The sequence below is a fragment of the Triticum aestivum genome, chromosome 6D (genome assembly GCF_018294505.1).
Source record: "Triticum aestivum cultivar Chinese Spring chromosome 6D, IWGSC CS RefSeq v2.1, whole genome shotgun sequence".
NCBI lineage: Eukaryota > Viridiplantae > Streptophyta > Magnoliopsida > Poales > Poaceae > Triticum > Triticum aestivum.
Window position 1 is genome coordinate 75438514 of NC_057811.1, and position 5616 is coordinate 75444129.

The following is a 5616-nucleotide window of genomic DNA, read 5'->3' on the forward strand; positions in this document are numbered from 1 at the left end:
TCTTGTATTTCAATTAAAGTGGCATTTATAGAAGAGCGGCGATATAGCTCATAGCGGCATATACTCCCATTATCTAGACCGAACTTCCCATGAGATCGGTCACCTAACACGGCATTAATTGGTGCACGCACGAGCGCTAGAAAATCGCCGTATTGTGCTGGGTCGTATGGGAGGGAATGGCCCGCTCGTATGCCGCGGAGTACGAATACGTATGACACGAGCGATGGGCCCCGTGTAGGACGCCCAAACTAACAGTTGGTCCGTGGGAACATAAGTTGCCTCGTGCTTGGACGGTAGTACAGAATTATTTTTCGTCCGCTCGTTCATTGCAGGAGACGCGTGCTTTTCTGTCTGATGGGTCGGGCCTCGGGGATGGGGCCGGGGCCATGGCGACGACGGCGGCGACGACAACGACTGTGGCGGCGAACGACGCGGTGGAAGGGAATGCTCTGGTGGAGTTCCCGGTGGATCTGGTAGTCAGGTACACGCGGTTCCTCTGTTCCCACCACCCCTTCCTCAAATCTCTGTCGCCGCGGTGTTTTGATCTGCGGTGCCCAGCCTGGTAGGTTGCCTATCTTCCAAAATGCGATACACGTGGCAACGCCGGTTCTCGATGGAGGGAACGAGGTGAGTAGCCGTCGGGACGATGTGGCTCCAGAGTCTTCTGTGGCTGCGCCTACGGAATCGGGTGAATCCGGATCCAAGAGCGCGTGAGATTTAGAGGTAATAATCATGCTTGTTGTGTGCTATTTCTGTGTGGATTACCCATGCGTGCTACGACTGCAAAAATAGAAAATCTGAAAGAATGGAAAGAGATGTGTAGTGTGTCATATCAGTGATGAACAGGAGGAAAAGAATGAGGAAGTTAGCTCATAGGATGTTTGTGGACTAGGTCGTGGGCGGTGTGTATATTTTCTTGCTTTGCCATTGTTGCTGGTGACGTGAATAACGTTGAAGGCAGATGAGTACTCTGGTTGCAGATAATGTGTGGCGGAAATCTTACTGCAATCCTGTGTAACTCAGGGAAACGTTAGCTCTAGAAAAATGACATCAATCTTGCCATTGCTGAAAATTGGACGAAAATGAATAGACAGCTTGCAGTTGATAGAATTTCCCAGTGTCGGAAATTCTCCATTTTCTCTTGCTCTTTGCTACTCCCTCCGTCCTAAAATTCTTGTCTTAAAATTGTCTAGATGTGGATGTATCAAGTCATTTAAGACAAGAATTTTGGGACGGAGGGAGTATTAATTTTGAGCCAAATGCTTGTGACATGCTATATGACAGTCTCACAATTGTCATATATATTTAAATCCAGACGTGTTTATAGTTTTTGGGATGGGCAATGGTGTTTTTCAATCCATATGATTAACGTACGAGTTTACATAACCATGATGCATTGGCTAGTTATGGACAATCTTTCTTCTTCTTTTTTGCAAGGGATCACAGAAACACCGGAGAGCCATGTAGTAACTAGTAAAACCGTGGACACGACAAACCAGAAATATTTTGCCAGATGACCTGAAGCACTACCAGCAGGACCAGATCAATCGCATGTCACTAGCATTTCGGCACAGCAGAATGTATGTTAAGGCATTGGAGCTGGTTCAACTTTGGGATGCAAGTGTAGAGGCGTATGGAACTGTGATGGGCCTTTTCGAGCATAACCCGTCGGTGATGGCTCCATTCAATAAGTGTCGTGACGGGCTGGGACTTGAGGACCGGGCTGGCAGCAAGAAGGTGACAGAAGCCGGCACATAATGAGGAAAAGAAAGTGCACCTTCTGATGCTGGACTGTAGGGGAGCGTGAACCCTCTCTTTGGTTTAACGACACCAAGCAAGAAGAGAGTTGTTGGCAGACCAACGAATGCACGGGGCAAAGCTCCTTTCTAGGGATGAGCAAGAGATCTAGGTTTTGCAACATTTGCAAAACCTAGAGCCACCAAAAAAGACCTGCCACGGATAGAGGTGATCTCCCCAAGCAATCCAGGAAGGAAGCCAAATGCAGCAGGTGTGGTGTCCCCAAGCATAGGAAGAACACGTTGATACATCTCCAATGTATCTACTTTTTCTCACGCTTTTCCTCTTGTTTTGGATTCTAATTTGCATAATTTGAATGAAACTAACCCCGGACTGACACTGTTTTCAGCAGAACTATCATGGTGTTGTTTTTGTGCAGAAATAAAAGTTCTCGAATGAAACGAAACTTTGCGAGGAATTTTTATGGAATAAAAGAGAATTTTGTTGGGGATCGTAGTAGAATTTTAAAATTTCCTACGCATCACCAAGATCCATCTATGGAGTATACTAGCAACGAGGGGAAAGGAGTGCATTTACATACCCTTGTAGATCGCGAGCGGAAGCGTTCAAGTGAACGGGGTTGATGGAGTCGTACTCGCCGTGATCCAAATCACCGATGACCGAGTGCCGAACGGACGACACCTCCGCGTTCAACACACGTACGGAGCAGCGACGTCTCCTCCTTCTTGATCCAGCAAGGGGAAAGGAGAGGTTGATGGAGATCCAGCAGCACGACGGCGTGGTGGTGGAAGTAGCGGGGATCTCGGCAGGGCTTCGCCAAGCTTCTGCGAGAGGGAGGCGCAGGGGCTGTGGTGCTGCTGCCCTCCCTCCCCCCACTATATATAGGCCCCCTGGGAGGGGGGCGCCGGCCTGGATCCCATCTAAAGGGGGGGCGGCGGCCAGGGGGGAAACTTGCCCCCCAAGGCAAGTGGGGCGCCCCCCACCCCAGGGTTTCCAACCCTAGGCGCAGGGGGAGGCCCATGGGGGGCGCCCCAGCCCACTAAGGACTGGTTCCCTTCCCACTTCAGCCCATGGGGCCCTCCGGGATAGGTGGCCCCACCCGGTGGACCCTTCCGGTGGTCCCGGTACAATACCGGTGAGCCCCGAAACTTTCCCTGTGGCTGAAACTGGACTTCCTATATATAATTCTTCACCTCCGGACCATTCCGGAACTCCTCGTGACGTCCGGGATCTCATCCGGGACTCCGAACAACTTTCGGGTTTCCACATACTCATATCTCTACAACCCTAGCGTCACCGAACCTTAAGTGTGTAGACCCTACGGGTTCGGGAGACATGCAGACATGACCGAGACGCCTCTCCGGTCAATAACCAACAGCGGGATCTGGATACCCATGTTGGCTCCCACATGTTCCACGATGATCTCATCGGATGAACCACGATGTCGAGGATTCAATCAATCCCGTATACAATTCCCTTTGTCAATCGGTATGTTACTTGCCCGAGATTCGATCGTCGGTATCCCAATACCTTGTTCAATCTCGTTACCGGCAAGTCTCTTTACTCGTACCGTAATGCATGATCCCGTGGCTAACTCCTTAGTCACATTGAGCTCATTATGATGATGCATTACCGAGTGGGCCCAGAGATACCTCTTCGTCATACGGAGTGACAAATCCTAGTCTCGATCCGTGTCAACCCAACAGATACTTTCAGAGATACCCGTAGTGTACCTTTATAGTCACCCAGTTACGTTGTGACGTTTGGTACACCCAAAGCACTCCTACGGCATCCGGGAGTTACACGATCTCATGGTCTAAGGAAATGATACTTGACATTGGAAAAGCTCTAGCAAACGAACTACACGATCTTTTGTGCTATGCTTAGGATTGGGTCTTGTCCATCACATCATTCTCCTAATGATGTGATCCCGTTATCAATGACATCCAATGTCCATAGTCAGGAAACCCATGACTATCTGTTGATCAACGAGCTAGTCAACTAGAGGCTTACTAGGGACACGTTGTGGTCTATGTATTCACACATGTATTACGATTTCCGGATAATACAATTATAGCATGAACAATAGACAATTATCATGAACAAAGAAATATAATAATAACCATTTATTATTGCCTCTAGGGCATATTTCCAACAGTCTCCCACTTGCACTAGAGTCAATAATCTAGTTACATTGTGATGAATCGAACACCCATAGCGTTCTGGTGTTGATCATGTTTTGCTCTAGGGAGAGGTTTAGTCAACGGATCTGCTACATTCAGGTTCATATGTACTTTACAAATATCTATGTCTCCATTCTGAACACTTTCACGAATGGAGTTGAAGTGACGCTTGATATGCCTGGTCTTCCTGTGAAACCTGGGCTCCTTGGCAAGGGCAATAGCTCCAGTGTTGTCACAGAAGAGAGTCATCGGGCCCGACGCATTGGGAATCACCCCTAGGTCGGTAATGAACTCCTTTATCCAGACTGCTTCCTGTGCTACCTCTGAGGCTGCCATGTACTCCGCTTCACATGTAGATCCCGCCACGACGCTTTGCTTGCAACTGCACCAGCTTACTGCCCCTCCATTCAAAATATACACGTATCCGGTTTGTGACTTCGAGTCATCCAGATCTGTCTCGAAGCTAGCATCGACGTAACCCTTTACGACGAGCTCTTCGTCACCTCCAAATATGAGAAACATATCCTTAGTCCTTTTCAGGTACTTCAGGATATTCTTGACCGCTGTCCAGTGTTCCATGCCGGGATTACTTTGGTACCTTCCTACCAAACTTACGGCAAGGTTTACATCAGGTCTGGTACACAACATGGCATACATAATTGACCCTATGGCCGAGGCATAGGGGATGACACTCATCTTTTCTATATCTTCTGCCGTGGTCGGGCATTGAGCCGTGCTCAATTGCACACCTTGCAATACAGGCAAGAACCCCTTCTTGGACTGATCCATATTGAACTTCTTTAATATCTTGTCAAGGTACGTACTCTGTGAAAGACCAATGAGGCGTCTTGATCCATCTCTATAGATCTTGATGCCTAATATATAAGCAGCTTCTCCAAGGTCCTTCATTGAAAAACACTTATTCAAGTAGGCCTTTATACTTTCCAAGAATTCTATATCATTTCCCATCAATAATATGTCATCCACATATAATATGAGAAATGCTACAGAGCTCCCACTCACTTTCTTGTAAACACAGGCTTCTCCATAAGTCTGTGTAAACCCAAACGCTTTGATCATCTCATCAAAACGAATGTTCCAACTCCGAGATGCTTGCACCAGCCCATAGATGGAGCGCTGGAGCTTGCATGCCTTGTTAGCATTCTTAGGATCGACAAAACCTTCCGGCTGCATCATATACAGTTCTTCCTTAAGAAAGCCATTAAGGAATGCCGTTTTGACGTCCATTTGCCATATCTCATAATCATAGAATGCGACAATTGCTAACATGATTCGGACGGACTTCAGCTTCGCTACGGGTGAGAAAGTCTCATCATAGTCAACCCCATGAACTTGTCGATAACCCTTAGCGACAAGTCAAGCCTTATAGATGGTCACGTTACCATTCGCGTCTGTCTTCTTCTTAAAGATCCATTTATTTTCTATGGCTCGCCGATCATCGGGCAAGTCAGTCAAAGTCCATACTTCGTTTTCATACATGGATCCTATATCGGATTTCATGGCTTCTAGCCATTTGTCGGAATCCGGGCCCGCCATCGCTTCTTCATAGTTCGAAGGTTCACCGTTGTCTAACAACATGATTTCCAGGACAGGGTTGCCGTACCACTCTGGTGCGGAACGTGTCCTTGTGGACCTTCGAAGTTCAGCAGTAACT

General features: G+C 47.8%; 1 long non-coding RNA gene across 1 annotated transcript; it reads left to right on the plus strand.

Annotated features, from left to right (window-relative positions):
* The first annotated feature begins 322 nt into the window (after window positions 1–322).
* Window positions 323–1933, plus strand: LOC123141124 (uncharacterized). Its single transcript, XR_006470176.1, has 2 exons — window positions 323–481; window positions 559–1933. It is a non-coding gene; the product is annotated as an uncharacterized lncRNA (long non-coding RNA).
* Window positions 1934–5616: the final 3683 nt, after the last annotated feature.